The following is a 16,623-nucleotide window of genomic DNA, read 5'->3' on the forward strand; positions in this document are numbered from 1 at the left end:
CCAAGTCCAGAGCATGTTTGGTTAAATCCATCCACTTGTTTGCTGAGGTAAAGGAGAACAAGTTAGCTGTCTGGGGTTCTAACCACTGTTTTAAAGAACTTTGATTAATCCTTTTCTTTTTCAGCCCACTTGCATCGTTGCCTTCCAGAACACCTGGAGCCTCAAATTTCTGAGATCGTTCTGGGTCTTTGCAGCAGGGATTGTCCAGATGTAGTCCTCCGCATTTGTAAGCTTTGGTTTTAGCTTTCTGTTCTGCTAAGACATGTGCAACTTGCCCATCCACCTTCAGTTTCTAAAAGATGGACCTGTCAGTTTTCATTTCCCCTCCTTTTCTCTTTGTCCTCTTGGGTTTAGGCCTTATTTCTTCTTTCAGTGTCATTTAGTAGGGCTTGGGGAGGAAACATTTATGGATGCATATATGTAATCTGCTGTGTTTAGCCAGAAGTTCTCTGATAGATTATTCATTAGTGTATCATCATGGAAGGTGCTTGTCAATTAATTTTGAGTTCCTAAATAGTCTAGAGCAACCAACCCTCTGGTGAATTTTTCCCTCCCTGCCCTTTATTTTATTAAATGTTCATCATTGCATTATAAATGTTTTATTTTTACTAACAGTTTAAATAATTAACATATAATTTTTTAACAAAATAACATGTTTATTTTTGAAAATGTGGCCAATAGAATTCATCAAGAAAACATTTTAAAAGAAAATGAAAAACCACAATCCCACCACTTTGAACATTTTGGGGAAATACCTTGGGAACCATTTGGGGGGAATATATTGAGCTTATTTTATGAGCTTTATCAAGTAAAGAAATTGAATTAGCAATTTATAATCTTCCACAAAGAAAAGTCCGGGTCCAGAGAGTTTCATTGGTAAATCCTATAGACATTTATGGATGAAGTAATACCACTTGTATGCAAACTCTTTCAGAAAATAGAAGAGTAAAGATTGTTTCCCAACTTATTTTATGAGACCGATATTACCCTAACATCAAAGCCAAACAAAGAAAGTACAAAAAAAAAAAAAAAGCTATAAGTCAGAAGAAGCAAAGCAGATTTTATTTTCAACATTTTAACCTACCAGGGCCTGCCTGAAGGACTGGTCTCTGTTTTGTCTAATTTGGATCTCAAGCAGGAAGAACAAGTGGGCACTGCTCAGGAAAACTGTAGGGAGACTGGCCCACAGAAACCTGGGTTAAGAGATAATGGGTGGAGGCCTGAGGGGGACGCTCTGGGATATAAAGACATTTGAAAACAGCATGTACATGGGAAATTCAAAAACATACACATACAGGCCCAGGCAAGATGCATGCTCAAACAATACCTAGGAAGACCTTAAGATTTCCCCTTGGGCTGATCACAAAGCTTACAACCAAGGCTCAGCTAATTAGTGAGAAAGTTCCCTAGCATAGGATCAGTCCACAAAGACTGGGAGAGGTGATTGTCTTTTCAAATGTCCAATGTTCAACAACAACATAAACAACAAAAGTCTCACGAGACATACAAAGAAACAGGAAAACATGATACATTCAAAGGAAGAAAATAAAGTGGCAAAACCCAGTGCTGAAGAAACATAGATATCACACTTTGTAGATAAAGACTTTAAAACAACTGTCTTAAATATGCTCAAAGAGCTAAGGGGACAACACTAATAAAGAACTAAAGGAAATCAGGAAAACAATATATGAACAAAATGAAAATATCAACAAAGAGGTAGAAATTATAAAATGGAACCAAGTAGAAAGTCTGAAGCTGAAAAATACAATGGAATTGAAAAAAAATCACTAGAGGGGTTTAATAGCAAAGTTAAGCAGGCAAAAGAAAGTCAGCAAACTTAGAGAAAGGATATTTGAACTTATGGAACTCTATCAAGTAGACCAATACATGCATTACAGGGGTCCCAGAAAGAGAAGAGAGAGAGAGAGAGAGAGAGGGAGGCAGAGAGGTTACTTGAAGAAATAATGACAGAAAAGTTTCCAAGTTTGTGGAAATCATGAATCTACAAATCCAAAACCAACTACCCCAATAGAATAAGCCCAAAGGGACCCACACTGAGACACAGTATAGTCAAACTGTTGAAAGACAAAGACAAAGAGAAAAATTTTGAAAGCAACAAGAGAAAAGAGAAAAGATCTCATATACAAGAAATTATCAATAAGATGATCTGCCAGTTCTTCAGAAGAAACTTTGAAGTCCAGAAAGCACTGGGATGGTATATTTAAGGTAACAAAAGGAAAAAAACCATCAACCAAGAATTCTATATTTGGCAAATTTGTCCTTCAAGAATGAAGGAATAATTAAGACATTCTTAGATAAATGAAAACAGAGGGATTTCATTCTATTGGACTTATCCTACAAAAAATGCTAAAAGCAGTCCTTCAAGTTGAAATGAAAAGATGTGGGGTGCCTGAGTGGCTCAGTTGTTAAGCATCTGCCTTCGGCTCAGGTCATGATCCCAGGGTCCTGGGATCGAGCCCCGCATCAGGCTCCCTTCTCAGCCAGGAGCCTGCTTCTCCCTCTCCCGCTCCCCCTGCTTGTGTTCCCTCTCTAGCTGTCTCTCTGTGTCAAATAAATAAAATCCTAAAAAAAAAAGAAAAAGAAATGAAAGAATGTTAGACCATAACACAAAGTCATATGAAGATATAAAGATCTCCAGTAAAGGTAAACACATGAACAAATATAAAAAATAGTATTATAACTTTTGTTTGTAACTCCACCTTTCACTCTCTACAAGATTTAGAAGATAAATGCCTAAAAAATAATTACTAATTTATGTTAATAGTTACACAATATATAAAGATGTAATTTGTGACATCAATAGCACAAAGTGGAGGGAGAGCTATAAAAGAGTAGTATTTCTGTAATGTGATCGTCATTAGGTTGGTATCAATTTAAAAAAGACTGTTACAATTTCAGGATGTAATGTAATGTACTGAGCAACAATATGGATGAACAGGACCTAACAGATAAACATAGCATACAGAATACTCCAGCCAACAACAGTAGAATAAACATTTTTCTCAAGTGCACATTAAACATTCTCAAGGATAGACCAAATGCTAGACCACTAAACAAGTCTTTTTTTTTTTTAAGATTTTATTTATTTATTTGACAGAGAGACACACAGTGAGAGAGGGAACACAAGCAGGGGGAGGGGGAGGGAGAAGCAGGCTTCCACAGAGCAGGGAGCCTGATGCGGGGCTTGATCCCAGGACCCTGGGGTCATGACCTGAGCCGAAGGCAGGTGCTTAATGACTGAGCTACCCAGGCACCCCAGGATCATGACCTGAGCCGAAGGCAGGTGCTTAATGACTGAGCCACCCAGGCACCCCACACGTCTTAATAAATGTAAATAGACTGACATAATACAAAGGAACTTCTCCAACCTCAGTGAAATGAAACAAGAAATCAACAGCAGAAGGAAAATTGGAAAATTTACAAGTATGTGGAAATTAAATGACACATTCTTAAATGATCAAAGGTCAAAGAAGAAATCACAAAGATTATTAGAAAATGTCTTGAGACAAATGAAAACAAAAACACAACATACCAAAATTTATGGGAAACAGCAAAAACAGTGCTAAGAGGGAAATTTATAGATATAACATATTTGACAAAAGAAATCTCAAATCAATTATGTAACTTTACACCTTAAGGAACTAAAGAAAGAACAATAAACTGAACCTGAAACTACTAGAAACAAGGAAAAAATAAAGACAAGAACAGAGATAAATAAAACAGAATAGAAAAACAACAGAGAAAATCAACTAAACCAAAATTTGATACTTTGAATACAAAATTAACAAATCATTAGCTAGAATGACAAAATAAAGAAGACTCAGATTACTAAAATCAGAAATGAAAATGAACACATTAACATAGATTCTACAGAAATAAAGAGGATTATAAAAGCATACTATGAACAATTGTACACCAACAAATTGAATAACGTAGATGAAATGGAGAAATTTCTAGTGATAGAAAACCTATCAAGATTAAATCATGAAGAAATAAAAAATCTAAATAGACCTAAAATAAGTAAGGAGATTGAATCAATAATCAAAACCTCCCAACAAAGAAAAGTCCTAGAGCAGCTGGCTTCACTAGTGAATTATACCAAATACTTAAGACAGAAATAACATCAATTTTTCTCAGACTTCCAAAAAAAAAAAAATGAAGAGGAGGAAACACTTCCTAACTCATTCTATGAGGCCAGCATTACTCTGATACCAAAGCCAGACAAAAACATTACAAGGGCAGAAAACTATAGAGCAATATTCCTTATGAATATCAATGCAATAATTCTCAATAAAATAATAGCAAACTGAATTCAGCAGCATATTAAGATTATATGCCATGACTATATAAGATTATTCCCAGAATGCAAGGATGGTTCAACATCTAAAAATCAATCAATGTAATATACATTAACAGAATGAAGAAAAAAAACCAGACAACCATCTCAATTGATACAGAAAGAGGATTTGATAGAATTAAACATTCTTTCATGATAAAAACACCTAACAACTAGGAATAGAAGGCAACTAGCTGAATATAATAGAGGCTATATATGAAAAACCAACAGGAAACATCATACTCAATGGTGAAAGACTAAATGTTTTTCTTTAAGACCAGGAACAAGACAAGGATATCCACTTTTGTCCCTTATATTTAACATGGTAGTAGAAGTTCTAGCCAGATGCAACCACTCTGGAAAACAGTATGGAGGTTCCTCAAACAGTTGAAAATAGAGCTACCATACGATCCAGCAATTACACTACTGGGTATTTACCCCAAAGATACAAATGTAGGGATCCGAAGGGGTACGTGCACCCCAATGTTTATAGCAGCAATGTCCACAATAGCCAAACTGTGGAAAGAGCCAAGATGTCCATCGACAGATGAATGGATAAAGAAGATGTGGTATATATACACAATGGAATATTATGCAGCCATCAAAAGGAATGAGATCTTGCCATTTGCAACGACGTGGATGGAACTGGAGGGTGTTATGCTGAGTGAAATAAGTCAATCAGAGAACGACATGTATCATATGACCTCACTGATACGAGGAATTCTTAATCTCAGGAAACAAACTGAGGGTTGCTGGAGTGGTGGGGGTGTGGGAGGGATGGGGTGGCTGGGTGATAGACATTGGGGAGGGTATGTGCTATGGTGAGCGCTGTGAATTGTGCAAGGCTGTTGAATCACAGATCTGTACCTCTGAAACAAATAATGCAATATAGGTTAAGAAAAAAAAAGAAGAAGAAGAAGACAGCAGGAGGGGAAGAATGAAGGGGAGGAAATCGGAGGGGGAGACGAACCATGAGAGACGATGGACTCTGAAAAACAAACTGAGGGTTCTAGAGGGGAGGGGGGTGGGGGGATGGGTCGGCCTGGTGATGGGTATTAAAGAGGGCACGTTCTGCGTGGAGCACTAGGTTTTATGCACAAACAATGAATCATGGAACACTACATCAAAAACTAATGATGTAGTGTATGGTGATTAACATAACAACAACAACAAAAAGAAGTTCTAGCCAGAGCAATTAAGCAAGAAAAAGAAATAGAAGGCATCCAAATTGGAAGGGAAGAAGTAAAATTATCTGTTTGCTGATGACATGATCTTATGTTTAGAAAACTGTAAAGATTTCACACACAAAGAAGAAAACCCCAGATAGAACTAATAAATGAATTCAGCAAAGTTGCAGATACAAAAACAAAAAAACAAAAACAAAACAAACAAACCAGTGGCTTTTCCATAACTAATAATGAACAATTCAAAAAAGAAATTAAGAAAATAACTTTATTGATGATAGCACAAAAAAAGATAAAATACTTGGGAATTCACTTCACCAAGGAGATGAAAGACTTATATCTTAAAAAGTATAAAACACTGGGCTGCCTAGGTGGCTCAGTCAGTTGAGTGTCCAACTCTTGGTTAAGTGTCAACTCTTGGTTTCTGCTCAGGTCACTACCTTGCAGTTGTGGAATCAAGCTCTGTGTCAGGATCCTCTCTCGGCCCAGAGTCTGCTTCAGATTCTATCTCCTCCCTTTGCCCCTCCCATTGCTCACATGTGTATGCTCTCTCAAATAAATAAATAAATAAATAAGATCTTTAAAAAAAAGTATAAAACCCTGCTGGAAAAAACTAAAAGAAGGCATAAATAAATGAAAAGACCTCATATTCATTATTGAAAGATTTGGTATTGTTAAGATTTTAATACTACCCAAAGTGATCTACAGATTTACTGCAATCCTTATCAGAATTCCAAAGACATTTGTTTCTTGCAGAAACAGGAAAATCTATCCTAAAATTCTTACAGAATCCTAAGAGATCCTGAATAGGCAAAACAATCTTGAAAAAGAAGAACAAGGTTGAAGGACTCACACTTCCTGACTGCAAAACTTATAGAAAGCTACAGTAATCAAAACAGCATAATGTTGGTATAAAGACATATACCAATAGTATAGAATAGATAGCCCAGAAATAAACCTCACATACATGATTAAATGGTTTTTGACAAGGGTATCAAGACTATTCAGTGGGGAAAGGACAGTCTTTTCAACAAATAGTGCTTGGAAAACTAGATATCTACATGCAAAAGAATGAAGTCGGACTCTTCCTTACACCATACATAAAAGTTAACTGAAAATGGGTCAAAGACCTAAGTGTAATTATAAAACTCTTAGAACAAAACATAGGGGAAGAGCTTCATGACTTTGGATTTGGCAATGATTTCTTGGATGTAACACCGAAAGCACAGTCAGCAAATATAAGAAAAGATGAATTAGATCTCTTCACAAATTCAATACTTTGGGGCATCAGATTGATCAAAGGAATAAAAGATCACTCAAAGAATGAAAGGAAATACTTAAAAATCACATATCTTACAAGGAATTAATACACAGAACATACAAATAACTCCTAAAACTCACAACAAGTAACCCAATACAAAAATAGGGAAAGGAGGGTTTCAGAAGGCGGGGGGCATAGGGTAGCCGGGTGATGGGTATTAAGGAGGGCATGTGTTGTGATGAGCACTGGGTGTTATACACAACTAATGAATTGTTGAACACTACATCGAAAAACTAATGATGGCTAACTGAACATAATAAAAAAAATAAGGACAGGATTTGAATAAACTCTTCCCCAATGAAAATATAAAAGTGGCCAATAAGCACATGAAAAAAATGCTTAACATCACTAATCATTAGGGAAATGCAAATCAAGACCACAATAAGATACCACTTGACATCCATTAGGATGGCTATCATTGAAGAAAGAATACATGTGTTGGCTATGATGTGAAGAAGTTGAAACCTTTGTGCATTTCTGATGGGAATATAAAATGGTGCAGCTGATGTGGAAAACAGTATGCCTGTTTCCCACAAAATTAAATATAGAATTTCCATATGATCCAGCAATTGCACTTCTGGATATACATCTAAAAGAATTGAGAGCGGACACTCACACAGATATTTATACACTCATGTTCTTAGTAGCATTATTCACAGTACCAAAAGGTGGAAACAAACCAAATGTCTATTGAGAGATGGATAAGCTACATGTAAATAATGAAATATTAACTCAGTCTTAAAAAGGAATGAAATTCTGTTACATGCTACAATATGGATAAACCTTGGAGACATTATGCTAAGTGAAATAAGGCAGACATAATGGGACAAATACCATATGGTTCTACTCATAGAAGGTACCCAGAGTAGTCAAATTCATAGAGATGGAAAGTGAAGTAGTGGTTACCAGGGGCTGGTGGAGGAGGAAGTGGTGAATTGTTGTTTAGTAGGCACAGAGTTTCATTTTGGGATGATGAAAATCTCTGGAGATGGGTAGTGGTGATATGCACAATGTGAATGTAGTTAATGCCACTGACTTCTATACTTAAAAATGGTTAAAATTGTAAGTTTTATCTTATGTATATTTTACCACAATAAAAAATTAAAGAGTGGGTGGGGCTCAGGACAAGAGAAGTCTATGTAAGGGATCCATACTGTCTTATAAGCTTCTCCATCTCTTGGGCCATATGACCCAGCAGGTATGGTACTGAAGTGTTTGTGATAGTTTAGTGATATCATATGAAGCTTTTAATAATCTTCTATAATTGAATCTTATGCAAGGTTTTAGGATTTGGGAGCAGAGCTATGTCACCTTCTTCTTTATATAACTATTCTCTTTTTGAGAAATTGTTTTACTACCAGGCCCTAGTAGAAATTGAATGCTTGACCATGAGTGATCAGATTACCTTGTGACCTGAGCAGCCTATAATATACTAAATGTATTCAGATACACCAAACTATAAAGTTGGTTATGCCTAACATTAAGAAGAAGTGGTACACATGAGATCAGTCTCAAGCAAGTCTTTTAAGGCTCAAGTAAATTGTATGAACAAGTGGCCCAGTGTCCATCATCTCTACTACTACAACATTGCCTCTTCCCTCTCACCTTTCATCCAAGGCATCATGGTGAGCCACCTGTGTCCTATTGAGTGCAGAAGAAAAATATCTGGGACTGACTTATAGATAGTTCTGCATTCTATGGTGCAGAGTAGATAGCTACAACACTATGGCCACTCTTTGGGATGGTCCTAAAGGTGAAGAAAGGAAAACTACAGTTGGGAGAACTTGAAACAGTACACCTGTTGTTCATTTTGTTTGAAAAGAGAGATAGCTAGGTCTATGGTCATTCTGATTCATGGGTAGTGTCTGACTGGCTGGATGGTCTGGAACTCGGAAGGAACATGATTGGAAAAGTGATGACAAAGAGGTCTGGGGAAGGGGTCTATATGGACAGATTGAATGGGCAGAATGTAAAGATATTTGTGTTTCATGTGATCCCAAAGAGCAATCTTATTAGAGGATGATCATAGTAATCAGGTGGATGAGTGATACATTCCATGTATGTCAGTCAGCCTTTTCCCCCCCTTTATCCCTGGCCCTGCCCAACTGACTCATGAACAAAGTGGCCATGATGCCATGATACATGCTAGATGTGGGCTCAGGAGCATGGATTTCCACTTAACAAGGCCAATCTGACAACAGCTATTACTAAGTGTCCAACTTGCTAACACAGGAGTCTGAGACCAAGCTTCCGTTTCCAAGAGGTATCAGCCATCCATGAGGTATATTGAATCAGGCTACTTTCATTATGCAGGGGGCAGATCTTTTTTCTCACTGGATAAATAGATACTTCTGGAAATGAATTTCCTTCCCCACTTGCAATGTTTCTATCAAAACCACCATGCATGGACTTATGAAATGTTTTAGTCACCATTGTGTTATTCTACACAACACTACTTTTAACCAAGAAACTCATTTTACAACAAATAAAGGCAGCAATGAGTCCATGCTCATGGTCTTATTATGTTGCCTCTTACCCTGAAAGAGTGGCTTAATAGGATGATTGGCCTTTTTCTTATGATAAAAATTTACTATTTTAACCATTCATAAGTGTATAATTCAATGGCATTAAGGACATTTACAATGTTGTGCAGACATCGTCACTATCTAGTTCCCAAACTTTTTCATCACCCCAAAAGGAAACCCCATACCCATTAAGCAGTCACTCCTCATTCCTCCTTCTCCCCAGTGCCTGGCAACTACTAATTGGCTTTCTGTCTCTATGGTTTGCCTCTTCTGGATAATTTATATAAACGAAATCATGCAATATGTTGCATCTGGCTTCTTCACTTAGAATGTTTTCAAGGTTCATCCCTATTGCAGCATTGAAATAGCCTTTGGAAGAATCAATAATCCCTTCATCTGAGTTGTGATACCTTTTGTAGCTAGAATAATGTTCTCCAAGTTTTGCCGTGTGTTCTAAATCTAAATATATATCCATGGAGAGGAGGAGCAAGATGGCGGAGGAGTAGGAGACCTAAATTTTGTCTGCTCCCAGGAATTCAGCTAGATAGGTATCAAACCACTCTGAACACCTACGAACTCAACAGGAGATTGAAGAAAAGAATAGCAGCAACTCTCTGAACAGAAAAGCGACCACTTTCTGGAAAAGTTATATTCTATCCCGTCATTGTACTTAACCTTATTTTTGGTATATATATAAGTTGTTCTCTCTTTAAAATTTTGGGATACAGTTTCTTCTAACAGACCAAAATATACCCTAAATCTCTAGTGTATGGCTTTGCTCTAGTCTCCTGCCTGATCACATTCTCTCCCCCCCCCATTTTTTTAAATTTCTCTCCTTTCTTTTCTCAACCAACTTCTTATCTTACCAATTCCTTTTATAAAATCATTTATAATTTTCATCTTTACAGTCAAATTCCATCCCTTCATCATATTTCCCTTTATTTTTGTACATATATAAGTTTTTTTTCTTTAAAATTTTGGGAGGCACTTTCTTCTAACAAACAAAAATACGCCCAAAATCTAGTGTGTGGCACTGATCTATTCACCAGCCTGATCATATTTGATCATATCCTTTTTTTTTCTTTTTTTCCCCTTTTTTCTTTCTTTCCCTTTCTTTTCCCCCAGTTTGGGGTCTCTTCTGATTTGTTTAGTGTGTATTTTTCTATGGGTTGTTGTTAACCTGTGAGCATCTTGTTCTCTCATTCATCCGTTCTCCTCTGGACAAAATGACAAGAAAGAAAAACTCACCTCAAAAAAAAGAACAAGAGGCAGTACCGACTGCCAGGGACCTAACTAATATGGACATTAGTAAGATGTCAGAACTAGAGTTCAGAATGACAATTATAAAGATACTAGCTGGGCTTGAAAAAAGCATGGAAGATACTAGAGAAACCCTTTCTGGAGAAATAAAAGAACTGAAATCTAACCAAGTCCAAATCAAAAAGGCTATAAATGAGGTGCAATAAAAAATGGAGGCTCTAACTGCTAGGATAAATGAGGCAGAAGAGAGAATTAGTGATGCAGAAGACCAAATGATGGAGAATAAAGAAGCTGAGAAAACAAGAGATAAACAACTAGTGGATCACAAGGGCAGAATTCAAGAGATAAGTGATACCATAAGACAAAACAATATTAGAATAATTGGGATCCCAGAAGAAGAAGAAAGAGAGAGAGGGGCAGAAGGTATATTGGAGCAAATTATAGCAGAGAACTTCCCTAATTTGGGGAAGGAAACGGGCATCAAAATTCAGGAGGCACAGAGAACCCCCCTCAATATCAATAAAAATAGGTCTACACCCTGACATCTAATTGTACAACTTATGAGTCTCAGAGACAAAGAGAAAATCCTGAAAGCAGCTCGCACAAGAGGTCTGTAAGCTACAATGGTAGAAATATTAGATTGGCAAAAGACCTATCCACAGAGACCTGGCAGGCCAGAAAGGACTGGCATGATATCTTCAGAGCACTAAACGAGAAAAATATGCAGCCAAGAATACTATATCCAGCTAGGCTGTCATTGACAATAGGAGAGATAAAAAGCTTCCAGGACAAACAAAAACTAAAGGAATTTGCAAACACCAAACCAGTCCTACAAGAAATATTGAAAGGAATCCTCTAAGCAAAGAGAGAGCCTAAAAGTAACATAGACCAGAAAGGAACAGAGACAATATACAGTGACAATCGCCTTACAGGCAATACAATGGCACTAAATTCATGTCTTTCAATAGTTACCCTGAATGTAAATGGGCTAAATGCCCCAATCAAAAGACACAGGCTATCAGATTGGATAAAAAAACAAGATCCACCAATATGCTGTCTGCAAGAGACTCATTTTAGATGCAAAGACACCTCCAGATTGAAAGTGAAGGGTTGGAAAACCATTTACCATGCTATTGGACATCAAAAGAAAACCGGGGTGGCAATCCTTATATCAGACAAATTAGATTTTAAACCAAAGACTATAATAAGAGATGAGGAAGGACACTACATCATACAGGGTCTATCCAACAAGAAGATCTAACAATTGTAAATATCTATGCCCCAAACATGGGAGAAGCAAATTATATAAGCCAATTAATAACAAAATCAAAGAAACACATCGACAACAATACAATAATAGTGGGGGACTTTAACACCCCCCTCACTGAAATGGACAGATCATCTAAGCAAAAGATCAACAAGGAAATAAAGACTTTAAATGACACACTGGACCAAATGGACTTCACAGATATATTCAGAACATTCCATCCCAAAACAACAGAATACACATTCTTCTCTAGTGCCCATGGAACGTTCTCCAGAATAGATCACATCCTAGGTCACAAATCAGGTCTCAACCAGTACCAAAAGATTGGGATCATTCCCTGCATATTTTCAGACCACAGTGCTTTGCAACTAGAACTCAATCACAAGAGGAAAGTCGGAAAGAACTCAAATACATGGAGGCAAATGAATGAGTCAACCAGGAAATTAAAGAAGAATTTAAAAAATTCATGGAAACAAATGAAAATGAAAACACAACTGTTCATAATCTTTGGGATGCAGCAAAGGCAGTCCTAAGAGGAAAGTATATAGCAATACAAGCCTTATTCAAGAAACAAGAAAGGTCTCAAATACACAAACTAACCCTACACCTAAAGGAGCTGGAGAAAGAACAGCAAATAAAGCCTAAACCCAGCAGGAGAAGAGAAATAATAAAGATCAGAGCAGAAATCAATGAAATAGAAACCAAAAGAACAGTAGAACAGATCAACGAAACTAGGAGCTGGTTCTTTGAAAGAATTAATAAGATTGATAAACCCCTGGCCAGACTGATCAAAAAGAAAAGAGAAAGGACCCAAATCAATAAAATCATGAATGAAAGAGGAAAGATCACAACCAACACCAAAGAAATACAAACAATTGTAAGAACATATTATGAGCAACTATATGCCAGCAAATTAGATGATCTGGAAGAAATGGATGCATTCCTAGAGATGTATAAACTACCAAAACTGAACCAGGAAGAAATAGAAAACCTGAACAGACCCATAACCACAAAGGAAATTCAAGCAGTAATCAAAAATCTCCCAACAAACAAGCCAGATGGCTTCCCAGGGGAATTCTACTAAACATTTAAAGAAGAATTAATACCTATTCTTCTGAAACTGTTCCAAAAAATAGAAATGGAAGGATAACTTCCAAACTCATCTTATGAGGCCAGCATTACCTTGATCCCAAAACCAGACAAAGACCACACCAAAAAGGAGAATTAGAGACCAATATCCTTGATGAACATGGATGCAAAAATTCTCACCAACATACTAGCCAATAGGTTCCAACAATACATTAAAAGGATTATTCACAGGACCAAGTGGGATTTATTCCTGGGTTGCAAGTTTGGTTCAACATCCACAAATCAATCAGTGTGATACAATACATTAATAAAAGAAAGAACAAGAATCATATGATCCTCTCAATAGATGCAGAAAAAGCATTTGACAAAGTACAGCATCAGTTCTTGATTAAAACTCTTCAGAGTGTAGAGATAGAGTACATACCTCAATATCATAAAAGCCATCTATGAAAAACCCACAGCGAATATCATTCTCAATGGGGAAAAACTGAGAGCTTTTCCCCTAAGGTCAGGAACGCGGCAGGGATGTCCACTATTACCACTGCTATTCAACATAGTACTCGAAGTCCTAGCCACAGCAATCAGACAACAAAAAGAAATACAAGGCATCCGAATCGGCAAAGAAGAAGTCAAACTCTCACTCTTTGCAGATGATACGATACTTTATGTGGAAAATCCAAAAGACTCAACCCCAAAACTGCTAGAACTCAAACAGGAATTCAGTAAAGTGGCAGGATATAAAATCAATGCACAGAAATCAGTGGCATTCCTATACACCAACAGCAAGACAGAAGAGAAATTAAGGAGTCAGTCCCATTTACAATTGCACCCAAAACCATAAGATACCTAGGAATAAATCTAACCAAAGAGGTAAAGAATCTCTACTCAGAAAACTATAAAATACTCATGAAAGAAATTGGGGAAGACACAAAGAAATGGAAAAACATTCCGTGCTCGTGGATTGGAAGAACAAATATTGTGAAAATGTCAATGCTACCTAGAGCAATCTACACATTTAATGCAATCCCTATCAAAATACTATAAACTTTTTTCAAAGAAATGGAACAAATAATCCTAAAATTTGTATGGAACTAGAAAAGACCCCGAATAGCCAGAGGAATGTTGAAAAAAGAAAAGCAAAGCCGATGGCATCACAATTCTGGACGTCAAGCTCTATTACAAAGCTGTAATCAAGACAGTATGGTACTGGCACAAAAACAGACACATAGATCAATGGAACAGAATAGAGAGCCCAGAAATGGACCTCAACTCTATGGTCAACTAATCTTCGACAAAGCAGGAAAGAATGTCCAATGGAAAAAAGACAGTCTCTTCAACAAATGGTGTTGGGAAAATTGGACAGCCACATGCAGAAGAATGAAACTGGACCATTTCCTACAGCACACACAAAAATAGACTCAAAATGGATGGAAGACCTAAATGAGAGACAGGAGTCCATCAAAATCCTAGAGGAGAACACGGGCAGCAACATCTTCGACCTCAGCCACAGCAACTTCTTCCTAGAAACATTGCCAAAGGCAAGGGAAGCAAGGGCAAAAATGAACTATTGGGACTTCATCAAGATAAAAATCTTGATGATTTCACAGCAAAGGAAACAATCAACAAAACCAAAAGACAACAGACAGAATGGGAGAAGATATTTGCAAATGACTTATCAGATAAAGGGCTAGTATCCAAAATCTATAAAGAACTTATCAAATTCAACACCCAAAGAACAAATAATCTAATCAAGAAATGGGCAGAAGACATGAACAGACATTTTTGCAAAGAAGACATCCAAATGGCCAACAGACACATGAAAAAGTGCTCAACATCGCTCGGCATCAGGGAAATCCAAATCAAAACCTCAATGAGATACCACCTCACACTAGTCAGAAAGGCTAAAATGAACAAGTCAGGAGACGACAGATGTTGGCAGGGATGCGGAGAAAGGGGAACCCTCCTACACTGTTGGTGGGAATGCAAGCTGGTGCAGCCACTCTGGAAAACAGTATGGAGGTTCCTCAAAAAGTTGAAAATAGAGCTACCCTACAACCCAGCAATTGCACTCCTGGGTATTTACCCCAAAGATACAAATGTAGTGACCCGAAGGGGTACGTGCACTCCAATGTTTATAGCAGCAATGTCCACAATAGCCAAACTGTGGAAAGAGCCAAGATGTCCATCGACAGATGAATGGATAAAGAATATGTGGTACATATACACAATGAAATATTATGCAGCCTACAAAAAAAAAATGAAATCTTCCCATTTGTAATGACATGGATGAAACTAGAGGGTATTATGCTAAGCGAAATAAGTCAATCAGAGAAAGACATGTATCATATCATTTCACTGATATGAGGAATTCTTAATCTCAGGAAACAAACTGAGGGTTGCTGGAGTGGTGGGGGGTGGGAGGGATGGAGTGGCTGGGTAATAGACGTTGGGGAGAGTATGTGCTATGGTGAGCGCTGTGAACTGTGTAAGACTGATGAATCACAGACCTGTACCTCTGAAACAAATAATAAATTATATGTTAAAAGAAGAAGAAGAAGAAGAAGAAGAAGAAGAAGAAGAAGAAGAAGAAGAAGATAGTAAGAATGGCAAAATGAAGGGGGGAAATTGGAGGGGGAGATGAACCATGAGAGATGATGGACTTTGAGAAACCAACTGAGGGTTCTAGAGGGGAGGGGGGTTGGGGGGATGGGTTAGCCTGGTGACGGGTATTAAAGGGGGCACATATTGAATGGAGCCGTGGGTGTTATAAGCAAACAATGAATCATGGAACACTACATCAAAAATAAATAAATAAATTTAAAAAAAAGAAAATTAGAAAAAAAATATATCCATGGTTCAGGAATCAAGGGGTGGGAGTGGAAGTGGATCCTGTCACTTTTACCCCTTGTGAATCACATGCAAAATTTTGCTTCCAATTCCTGCAACGTTGGGTTCTGCTTGTCCAGAGGTCTTAATTCCCAACGAAGAGTGGTTCCACCAGGGTACACAGCAAGAGCTCAATCTGTAAATTGGGATTGGCAGTTAGCCATTTGGGGATTCTTGTGCTGTTTAACCAACGTGCAAAGAAGAGGGTTACTCTACTGCCTGGACTGATTGATCCTGTTAAACTGATCTTTAGTTGCTACCACATGGGAATATACCTGGAATGCAGGAGATTCTTTAGGGGTACCTCTTAGTATTCCCATATTCTGTAATATGAGTTAATGGAAAAGCACAACAAACCAATAGAAGTAGAACCTCTAATGGCCTAGATATTTCAGGAATAAAAATTTGGGTTGTCCCATAAGAAAAGGAACTATTATCGGCTGAGACGCTTGCTGAAGGCAAAGGGATATTTAAAAAGGTAATGGGGAAAAAAGAAAATAGTTAGAAATAGTAATTATGATTATGTTGCCAGTTGCAGATACAAGGACTATAATAGTTGTGAGCATTTTCCTTCATTTTGATATGAATATATTTGTGTATATATTAACCAGTTATTTTCTTTTTCCCCCTCTCTCTCATTCCCCTAGGATGTGTTAATAGTAGGTAACTTTATCTCTTAGTATTTAAGTTACAGGATATCAAATGGGTAATATGACTCATCAAGAAGAGGGATG

General features: G+C 37.3%; 1 protein-coding gene across 2 annotated transcripts in view; it reads left to right on the plus strand.

Moving 5' to 3' along the window:
- The window catches only part of PDE7A (phosphodiesterase 7A), a 207,983-nt gene that overhangs the window by 71,600 nt on the left and 119,760 nt on the right, over nt 1-16,623 (plus strand). Inside the window, exon 3 of one of the 2 annotated variants that reach the window (XM_088022822.1) lies at nt 125-226. The exons of the other annotated variant lie outside the window; for it this stretch is intronic. The gene's annotated coding sequence lies outside the window, so the exon portion shown is untranslated. The remainder of the gene's footprint in view (nt 1-124; nt 227-16,623) is intronic. 2 annotated transcript variants of the gene reach the window in all.

This window comes from Eumetopias jubatus, unplaced genomic scaffold (genome assembly GCF_037043125.1).
Source record: "Eumetopias jubatus isolate StellerSeaLion01/CBP00866 unplaced genomic scaffold, mEumJub1_p1.0 scaffold_4, whole genome shotgun sequence".
Lineage (NCBI taxonomy): Eukaryota > Metazoa > Chordata > Mammalia > Carnivora > Otariidae > Eumetopias > Eumetopias jubatus.